Source organism: Salvelinus fontinalis, chromosome 19 (genome assembly GCF_029448725.1).
Source record: "Salvelinus fontinalis isolate EN_2023a chromosome 19, ASM2944872v1, whole genome shotgun sequence".
In the NCBI taxonomy this organism is placed as follows: Eukaryota; Metazoa; Chordata; class Actinopteri; order Salmoniformes; family Salmonidae; genus Salvelinus; species Salvelinus fontinalis.
Window position 1 is genome coordinate 53,441,181 of NC_074683.1, and position 11,261 is coordinate 53,452,441.

General features: G+C 42.9%; 1 non-coding gene across 1 annotated transcript; it reads left to right on the forward strand.

The window, feature by feature from the left end:
* The first annotated feature begins 10,693 nt into the window (after nt 1-10,693).
* On the forward strand, nt 10,694-10,769 carry trnaa-ugc (transfer RNA alanine (anticodon UGC)). The gene has a single exon. It is a non-coding gene; the product is annotated as a tRNA-Ala (tRNA).
* Nucleotides 10,770-11,261: the final 492 nt, after the last annotated feature.

Below are 11,261 nucleotides of genomic sequence, written 5' to 3' on the forward strand. Positions count from 1 at the left end.
CTGTGTGACCTACTCTGTGCTGTGTGACCTACTCTGTGCTGTGTGACCTACTCTGTGCTGTGTGATCTACTCTGTGCTGTGTGACCTCCTCTGTGCTGTGTGATCTACTCTGTGCTGTGTGATCTACTCTGTGCTGTGTGACCTCCTCTGTGCTGTGTGACCTCCTCTGTGCTGTGTGACCTCCTCTGTGCTGTGTGACCTCCTCTGTGCTGTGTGACCTCCTCTGTGCTGTGTGACATACTCTGTGCTGTGTGACCTCCTCTGTGCGGTGTAGCCTACTCTGTGCGGTGTAGCCTACTCTGTGCGGTGTAGCCTACTCTGTGCGGTGTAGCCTACTCTGTGCTGTGTGACATACTCTGTGCTGTGTGACCTACTCTGTGCTGTGTAATCTGCTCTGTATTGTGTTATCTACTCTGTGCTGTGTGACCTACTCTGTGCTGTGTGACCTACTCTCTGCTGTGTAGCCTACTCTGTGCGGTGTAGCCTACTCTGTGCGGTGTGACATACTCTGTGCGGTGTAACCTACTCTGTGCTGTGTGACCTACTCTGTGGTGTGTAATCTGCTCTGTATTGTGTTATCTACTCTCTGCTGTGTGACCTGCCATGTGGTGTATAATCTACTACGTGTTATCTACTCTCTACTGAGACTATGCAGGCAGGCAGGCAGTCGCTACTTTCAGCGGCGTTGAGAGATCTACAGCCAAGCAAGAGTTTTCTGAATGTCCTCAAACAACCAGTGATGAGCAGGCAGCATGGCCTAGGCCAGTGTACAGTCGTGGCCAAAAGTTTTGAGAATGACACAAATATACATTTTCACAGTCTGCTGCCTCACTTTGTATGATGGCAACTTGCATCATACAAATGTTACTCCAGAATGTTATGAAGAGTGATCAGATGAATTGCAATTAATTACAAAGTCCCTCTTTGCCATGCAAATGAACTGAATCCCCCCAAAAAACATTTCCACTGCATTTCAGCCCTGCCACAAAAGGACCAGCTGACATCATGTCAGTGATTCTCTTGTTAACACAGGTGTGAGTGTTGACGAGGACAAGGCTGGAGATCACTCTGTCATGCTGATTGAGTTCGAATAAAAGACTGGACGCTTCAAAAGGAGGTTGGTGCTTGGAATCATTGTTCTTATTCTGTCAACCATGGTTACCTGCAAGGAAAGACGTGCCGTCATCATTGCTTTGCACAAAAAGGGGTTCACAGGCAAGGATATTGCTGCCGATAAGATTGCACCTAAATCAACCATTTATCGGATCATCAAGAACTTCAAGGAGAGCGGTTCAATTGTTGTGAAGAAGGCTTCAGGGTGCCCAAGAAAGTCCAGCAAGCGCCAGGACCGTCTCCTAAAGTTGATTCAGCTGCGGGATCGGGGCACCACCAGTACAGAGCTTGCTCATGAATGGCAGCAGGCAGGTGTGAGTGCATCTGCATGCACAGTGAGGCAAAGACTTTTGGAGGATGGCCTGGTGTCGAAGGGCATTAAAGAAGCCATCTCTCTCCAGGAAAAACATCAGGGGCAGACTGCTATTCTGCAAAAGGTACAGGGATTGGACTGCTGAGGACTGGGGTAAAGTCCTTTTCTCTGATGAATACCCTTTCCGATTGTTTGGGGAATCTGAAAAAAGACAGTCCTGTGTCATGCCAACAGTAAAGCATCCTGAGACCATTCATGTGTGGGGTTGCTTCTCAGCCAAGGGAGTGGGCTCACTCACAATTTTGCCTAAGAACACAGCCATGAATATAGAATGGTACCAACACATCCTCCGAGAGCAACTTCTCCCAACCATCCAGGAACAGTTTGGTGATGAACAAGGCCTTTTCCAGCATGATGGAGCACCTTGCCATAAGGCAAAAGTAATAACTAAGTGGCTCGGGGAACAAAACATTGATATTTTGGGTCCATGGCCAGGAAACTCCCCTGACCTTAATCACACTGAGAACTTGTGGTCAATCATCAAGAGGCGGGTGGACAAATAAAACCCCAGAAATTCAGACAAACTCCAAACATTGATTATGCAAGAATGGGCTGCCATCAGTCAGGATGTGGCCCAGAAGATAATTGACAGCATGCCAGGGCGGATTGCAGAGGTCTTGAAAAAGAATGGTCAACACTGTAAATATTGACTCTTTGCGTCAACTTCATGTAATTGTCAATAAAAGCCTTTGACACTTATGAAATGCTTGTAATTATACTTCAGTATTCCATAGTAACATCTGACAAAAATATCTAAAGACACTGAAGCAGCAAATTTTGTGGAAATTAATATTTGTGTCATTCTCAAAACTTTTGGCCACAACTTTATATCAACCTTTTTTTGTACCAGTGCCTTTATATAAATAATCTAATCCACGTGCCAGTGATCAGCTAAAACATGTTAGCGGCTGTGACTGTCACCAGTTGTCAATGGTGTTGGACTAATTTGTGACCGACCGGCTTGATTCGGTCTGATGTAGCAACATTTGAAAAGGTGTTTTTTACATTGGATAAAAGTAGAGACTTAGAGCTACAAAATGGTGTATCATATACACTACAGTTGAGGAACAATGGGAAAGTAATTCTGCTTTGAAAGTTGATAAACTTGTAAACTCACTTTAGAGAAAATGGCCTTTGAATGTTTTTGGTACCTACTGGAGAGTTCTTCTTTGTCTGCACACATTCAGCATCGTTCACACCCTCTTAATCTTTAGCCCCACCCGTTTCTTTAAGGGTTGACCCGAGCGTTCTGTCCTAACAGCAGTCAAGCACCCAAGCTAACTGGCTAACATTTTCTAACTTGCTAGCTCCTTCCAGACACAAATGAGAGAACAGCTCACTAAACATTACTCGCCCTAGCAGAGCTGGCTAGGCTGTTTTTATGTTATCCAGAGTGGTGGTGACTGAAACTGTGCTGCTGGCAACAATTTATGTTTTCTTGTCGACGTCTACTGACACCGGCCATATTCAACGGGTGTTGAGCGTTTGTCAGTTATTCTGCGCTCTGGCACACTCAGACGAGAGTGCTCTGAAATCGCAGTAGATAGACGTAGCTTGTAAATTCACTCTGGCTATCAACAGGTGTCGCAGTGACATTCTATTGAAACAGTTACTTGTTAAGACATGTAGCTAGCTAGCTAAACAATGAACCATAATCCCAACTCATAACGTTACTACCCTGCATAATTCTGCAGGTAGCTAACCAACCGGGTTCAACGTTAGCTAAGTGACATTAGGCTATAACTAGCAATGCAAATGGCTCCGAGATACGAATAATATTACGACACAGATCATACACGTAAAGTTAGCTAGCGAGCCAGCCAAGAGTACGCTAATTAACGTGAAATTAAAATGACTTTCTGTCAAAATTTGAATAGTGTAATATCTGAAAATGTAGCTGGCTAGACTATCTTACCCATATACAATATTTGGTGGACGCTTCTCCCTGTCACGGATTCCATGGTTGCCCTTAGTTTGAAGATGTAATCCTGAGACATGTGTTTTCTGCTTAGTTATCATACTCGAATTCCACTGATTTCAAAACTCGGTCCTCCAGGAAGTGGAGAGCAACAGTGATTTAGTTCTACAACGTGATATAAAAAAAAGCTGCATTAGAAAGGATTACCTACACATACTGAGCAGCTCATGTTATAGACCGAAGCGTACTACATGGCAGACCAATCCAAACTCATCTCTCGGCATGTCCAGCCCACTCATTATCTCAGCCAATCATGGGACAGCAGGAAGATCGCTGTTGTCTTTTTCTGTGGCTAAACTAACAAGGCTCGTAAATGTAACAATTTTCGTAGTATTTCCAGATGGCATTCACGTTTGTTAATAAGGCATATGAAAGTTCACATGTTGCAGAAGGCATTGCTGCATTCAAATGGCTCTCCTGTGAAGTAGTTTCCTGAAAAAGGGGACACATATATGATGTAGTAAATTGCTTCTAGCCTGTAGCAGTGCATTAGACCAGTATGATGTAGTAAAGCATTAGACCAGTATGATATAGTCAAGCATTAGACCAGTATGATGTATTAAACCATTAGACCAGTATGATATAGTAAAGCATTAGACCAGTATGATATAGTAAAGCATTAGACCAGTATGATGTAGCAAAGCATTAGACCAGTATGATGTAGTAAAGCATTAGACCAGTATGATATAGTAAAGCATTATCCCCAGTATGATGTATTAAACCATTAGACCAGTATGATGTAGCAAAGCATTAGACCAGTATGATGTAGTAAATTGCTTGTAGCCTGTAGCAGTGTATTAGACCAGTATGATGTAGTAAAGCATTAGACCATAATGATGTAGTAAATTGCTTGTAGCCTGTAGCAGTGTATTAGACCAGTATGATGTAGTAAAGCATTAGACCAGTATGATGTAGTAAAGCATTAGACCAGTATGATATAGTAAAGCATTAGACCAGTATGATATAGTAAAGCATTAGACCGGTATGATATAGTAAAGCATTAGACCAGTATGATATAGTAAAGCATTAGACCAGTATGATATAGTAAAGCATTAGACCAGTATGATGTAGTAAAGTAAAGCATTAGACCAGTATGATAGAGTAAAGTAAAGCATTAGACCGGTATGATATAGTAAAGCATTAGACCAGTATGATATAGTAAAGCATTAGACCAGTATGATATAGTAAAGCATTAGACCAGTATGATGTAGTAAAGCATTAGACCAGTATGATATAGTAAAGCATTAGACCGGTATGATATAGTAAAGCATTAGACCGGTATGATATAGTAAAGCATTAGACCAGTATGATGTAGCAGTGCATTAGACCAGTATGATGTAGCAGTGCATTAGACCAGTATGATGTAGCAGTGCATTAGACCAGTATGATGTAGCAGTGTATTAGACCAGTATGATGTAGCAGTGTATTAGACCAGTATGATGTAGTAAAGCATTAGACCAGTATGATGTAGCAAAGCATTAGACCAGTATGATGTAGCAAAGCATTAGACCAGTATGATATAGTAAAGCATTAGACCAGTATGATATAGTAAAGCATTAGACCAGTATGATATAGTAAAGCATTAGACCAGTATGATGTAGTAAAGCATTAGACCAATATGATATAGTAAAGCATTAGACCAATATGATATGGTAAACCATTAGACCAGTATGATGTAGCAAAGCATTAGACCAGTATGATGTAGCAAAGCATTAGACCAGTATGATGTAGTAAAGCATTAGACCAGTATGATGTAGCAAAGCATTAGACCAATATGAAGTAGTTTAGTGTGTGGGCTACAGCAGTGCATTCTCTGAATTGTCTTTGAAGCCTGAGGAAGAGAGGGGAGGAGGTGGTCGGAAGACTGGGGTCACTCAGGAAGTTATCAGACTGCTGAAAAGGGCCACTTAATTACTAAGACAAATGGAGTGAGGGAGGGAGGGTGGGAGGGTGCTGCATTGCTATTATTTCATTAGGGCCAGGAATGCCAGATGCCTGAGCACTGAGCTGGGCAGAGCTGGATGCTGTTAGAATGAGCTGATAGCATCTATAACCATGGCCCAGCGCCAGAAAAACAACAATTAGAGGAAGAGGCAGGGCATCACATTAGTAGTAGTCTAGTAGTAGTCTAGTGGTAGTCTAGTAGTAGTCTAGTAGTAGTCTAGTGGTAGTCTAGTGGTAGTGGTGTGGTAGTCTAGTGGTGTGGTAGTCTAGTAGTAGTCTAGTAGTAGTCTACTGGTCTAGTAGTAGTCTAGTAGTAGTCTAGTGGTAGTCTAGTAGTAGTCTACTGGTCTAGTGGTAGTCTAGTGGTGGTCTAGTGGTAGTCTAGTGGTAGTCTAGTGGTAGTCTAGTGGTAGTCTAGTGGTAGTAGTAGTTTAGTAGTAGTCTAGTGGTAGTCTAGTGGTAGTAGCGGTCTAGTGGTAGTCTAGTGGTAGTCTAGTGGTAGTCTAGTGGTAGTCTAGTGGTAGTCTAGTGGTAGTCTGGTGGTAGTCTAGTGGTAGTCTAGTGGTAGTAGTAGTCTAGTGGTAGTCTAGTAGTAGTCTAGTGGTAGTAGCGGTCTAGTAGAATTCTAGTGGTAGTCTAGTAGTAGTCTAGGGGTAGTCTAGTAGTAGTCTGGTGGTAGTCTAGTGGTAGTCTAGTGGTAGTCTAGGGGTAGTCTAGTAGTAGTCTACTGGTCTAGTAGTAGTCTAGTGGTAGTGTAGTAGTAGTGTAGTAGTAGTCTAGTGGTAGTCTAGTAGTAGTTTAGTAGTAGTCTAGTGGTAGTCTAGTAGTAGTCTAGTGGTAGTAGCGGTCTAGTAGTAGTCTAGTAGTAGTCTAGTGGTAGTCTAGTGGTAGTCTAGTAGTAGTTTAGTAGTAGTCTACTGGTCTAGTGGTAGTCTAGTGGTAGTCTAGTGGTAGTCTAGTGGTAGTCTAGTGGTAGTCTAGTAGTAGTTTAGTAGTAGTCTACTGGTCTAGTGGTAGTCTAGTGGTAGTCTAGTGGTATTCTATTAATAGTTTAGGGGTAGTCTAGTGGTAGTCTAGTGGTAGGGGTAGTCTAGTGGTAGTCTAGTAGTAGGGGTAGTCTAGTGGTAGTCTAGTGGTAGGGGTAGTCTAGTGGTAGTCTAGTAGTAGTCTAGTGGTAGTCTAGTGGTAGTCTAGTGGTAGGGGTAGTCTAGTGGTAGTCTAGGGGTAGTCTAGTGGTAGTCTAGTAGTAGTCTAGTGGTAGTCTAGTGGTAGTCTAGTGGTAGTCTAGTAGTAGTCTAGTGGTAGTCTAGTGGTAGTCTAGTGGTAGTCTAGTGGTAGTCTACTGGTAGTCTAGTAGTAGTCTAGTAGTAGTCTAGTAGTAGTCTAGTGGTAGTCTAGTGGTAGTCTAGTAGTAGTGGCAGTCTAGTGGTAGTCTAGTGGTAGTCTAGTGGTAGTCTACTGGTAGTCTAGTAGTAGTCTAGTAGTAGTCTAGTAGTAGTCAAGTGGTAGTCTAGTGGTAGTCTAGTAGTAGTCTAGTAGTAGTCTAGTAGTAGTCTAGTGGTAGTCTAGTGGTAGTCTAGTGGTAGTGGCAGTCTAGTGGTAGTCTAGTGGTAGTGGTAGTCTAGTGGTAGTCTAGTGGTAGTCTAGTAGTAGTCTAGTAGTAGTCTAGTAGTAGTCAAGTGGTAGTCTAGTGGTAGTCTAGTAGTAGTCTAGTAGTAGTCTAGTAGTAGTCTAGTGGTAGTCTAGTGGTAGTCTAGTGGTAGTGGCAGTCTAGTGGTAGTCTAGTGGTAGTGGTAGTCTAGTGGTAGTCTAGTGGTAGTCTAGTAGTAGTCTACTGGTCTAGTGGTAGTCTAGTGGTAGTCTAGTGGTAGTGGTAGTCTAGGGGTAGTCTAGGGGTAGTCTAGGGGTAGTCTAGGGGTAGTCTAGTGGTAGTCTAGTGGTAGTCTAGGGGTAGTCTAGGGGTAGTCTAGTGGTAGTCTAGGGGTAGTCTAGTGGTAGTCTAGTGGTAGTGGTAGTCTAGTGGTAGTCTAGTGGTAATTTTCCTCCCTCATGAAGCCATCTATTTTATGAAGTGCACCAATCCCTCCTGGTCACTCAAATTAGGTCAATTAGCCTATCAGAAGCTTCTAAAGCCATGACATCATTTTCTGGAATATTCCAAGCTGTTTAAAGGCACAGTAAACTTAGTGTATGTAAACTTCTGACCCACTGGAATTGTGATACAGTGGATTATAAGTGAAATAATCAGTCTGTAAACAATTGTTGGAGAAATGACTTGTGTCAAGCACAAAGTAGATGTCCTAACCGACTTGCCAAAACTATAGTTTGTTAACAAGAAATTTGTGGAGTGGTTGAAAAACAAGTTTTAATGACTCCAACCTGAGTGTATGTAAAGTTCTGACTTCAACTGTATGTGCAAACTGTTACAGACCTATATCTATCCTACCCTGCCTTTCTAAGGTCTTCGAAAGCCAAGTTAACAAACAGATCACCGACCATTTCTAATCCCACGTACCTTCTCCACTATGCAATCTGGTTTCCGAGCTGGTCATGGGTGCACCTCAGCCACGCTCAAGGTCCTAAACGATATCATAACCGCCATCGATAAGAGACATTACGGTGCAGCCGTATTCATCGACTTGGCCAAGGCTTTCAACTCTGTCAATCACAGCATTCTTATCGGCAGACTCAACAGCCTTGGTTTCTCAAATGTCTGCCTCGCCTTGTTCACCAACTACTTCTCAGACAAAGTTCTGTGTGTCAATTGCATGCTCTTCAACCGATCGCTGCCCGCCCCGGCACGCCCGCCTGTCCAGCATCACTACTCTGGACGATTCTGACTTAGAATATGTGGACAACTACAAATACCTAGGTGTCTGGTTAGACTGCAAGCTCTCCTTCCAGACTCATATTAAACATCTCCAATCCAAAATTAAATCTAGAATTGGCTTCCTATTTCACAACAAATACTCCTTCACTCATGCTGCCAAACATACCCTCGTAAAACTGACTATCCTACCGATCCTCGACTTTGGCGATGTCATTTACAAAATAGCCTCCAACACTCTACTCAGCAAACTGGATGCAGTCAATCACAGTGCCATCTGTTTTGTCACCAAAGCCCCATATCCCAATATGACCCACCACTGCGACCTGTACGCTCTCGTTGGTTGGCCCTCGCTTCATACTCGCTGCCAAACCCACTGGCTCCAGGTCATCTATAAGTCTCTGCTAGGTAAAGCCCCGCCTTATCTCAGCTCACTGGTCACCATAGCAGCACCCACTCGTAGCACGCGCTCCAGCAGGTATATCTCACTGGTCACCCCCAAAAGCCAATTCCTCCTTTGGTCGTCTCTCCTTCCAGTTCTCTGCTGCCAATGACTGGAATGAATTGCAAAAATCACTGAAACTGGAAACATCTATCTCCCTCACTAGCTTTAAGCACCAGCTGTCAGAGCAGCTCACAGATCACTGCACCTGTACATAGCCCATCTGTAAACAGCCCATCCAACTACCCCTTCCCCATACTGTTATTTATTTAATTATTTTGCTCCTTTGCACCCCAGTATCTCTACTTGCACACTCATCTTCTGCACATCTTTCAGTCCAGTGTTTAATTGCTATATTGAAATTATTTCACCACTATGGCCTATTTTATTGCCTTACCTCCCTTATCCTACCTCATTTGCACACACTGTATATAGACTTTTTCTATTGTATTATTGACTATGTTTTTTTAAATTATATGTGTAACTCTGTGTTGTTGTTTGATTCGCACTGTTTTGCTTCAACTTGGCCAGGTCGCAGTTGTAAATGAGATCTTGTTCTCAACTGGCCTACCTGGTTAAATAAAGGTGTTCTCAACTAGCCTACCTGGTTAAATAAAGGTGAAATAAAAAAGAAAGAGTATACATGTGTGTGAGTTTTTTTCCATTCAAGTCAATGATGGCATAATGGGTGGACTGTCGGCCATTGCGAGTGTACCCGTAGGAGAAAAGCAGGAAGTAAAAGCAGGAAGTGTACCCATCAATATGTGCCGGGTTGATTCAACTCAACTGACATTACAATAAATAGGAAGCAGGAAGTAAAAGCAGGAAGTGTACCCATCAATATGTGCCGGGTTGATTCAACTCAACTGACATTACAATAAATAGGAAGCAGGAAGTAAAAGCAGGAAGTGTACCCATCAATATGTGCCGGGTTGATTCAACTCAACTGACATTACAATAAATAGGAAGCAGGAAGTAAAAGCAGGAAGTGTACCCATCAATATGTGCCGGGTTGATTCAACTCAACTGACATCAACAAAAAATATATTCCATTGCATGAGCCACATCAGTTAACATCATTTGAATGAACATGCTACATTACCATGGAAATGATTGCATCACAATACCAGGCAGCCGTTGCGAGTGTAACCGTGAGTTTTCCAGTCAAATTGCCAGGATTAGAGGTTCCAAGTCAATTCTATTCATTATATTTTAATGTCCTGCTGCTGCTGCTGCCTTGTGAGGGGTGTTGCCTAGGCAACCGAAGACTCGTTTGCTACGACAACCCTGCTTCTTTAAGCGAGGAGCAACAACGTTTCATGTTGTCAGGAGTCCACGTTACCGCAGAAACGGACTCAACCGCGAATGCACGGCTGTCTCGTTTTCAGTCAGCCTTTCGTTCAAATAAAAAAAGTATTATATTTTAATGACCGTCTTCATTCATAACCATCAGTTACGTACGCTCTCGTTGGCTGGCCCTCGCTTCATACTCGTCGCCAAACCCACTGGCTCCAGGTCATCTAAAAGACCCTGCTAGGTAAAGTCCCGCCTTATCTCTGCTCGCTGGTCACCATAGCTGCACCCAACCGTAGCACGCATTACAGCAGGTCACCCCCAAAGCCAATTCCTCCTTTGGCCGCCTCTCCTTCCAGTTCTCTGCTGCCAATGACTGGAATGAACTGCAAAAATCACTGAAGCTGGAGACTCATACCTCCCTCACTAGCTTTAAGCACCAGCTGTCAGAGCAGCTCACAGATCACTGCACCTGTACATAGGCAATCTATAAATAGCCCAAACAACTACCTCTTCCCCTACTGTATTTATTTTGCTCCTTTGCACACGCATCTACTGTGAAATCTACCATTCCAGTGTTTTAATTGCTATATTGTATTTACTTTGCCACCATGGCCTATTTATTGCCTTCACCTCCCTTATCTCACCTCATTTGCTCACATTGTATATAGACTTATTTTTCTACTGTATTATTGACTGTATGTTTGTTTTACTCCATGTGTAGGCCCCGTGTGGCTCAGTTGGTAGAGCATGGCGCTTGCAACGCCAGGGTTGTGGGTTCGATTCCCACGGGGGGCCAGTACAAAAAAAGTATGAATGTATGTACTTGTAAGTCGCTCTGGATAAGAGCATCTGCTAAATGACTAAAAATGTAATGTATATGTAACTCTGTGTTGTTATATGTGTCGAACTGCTTTGCTTTGTCTTGGCCAGGTCGCAGTTGTAAATGAGAACTTGTTCTCAACTGGCCTACCTGGTTAAATAAAGGTAAAATAAAAAAAGTTACACAATTATACTGTACTTGTGCCAGCCCTAGACAGTAGGTTATGTTGGCACACAATGTATCAATCATGGTTTCTGTTAGCACGCTATGTATCAATCAGGGTTTCTGTTAGCACGCTATGTATCAATCATGGTTTCTGTTAGCACGCTATGTATCAATCAGGTGTTTCTGTTAGCACGCTATGTATCAATCAGGGTTTCTGTTAGCACGCTATGTATCAATCATGGTTTCTGTTAGCACGCTATGTATCAATCAGGTGTTTCTGTTAGCACGCTATGTATCAATCAG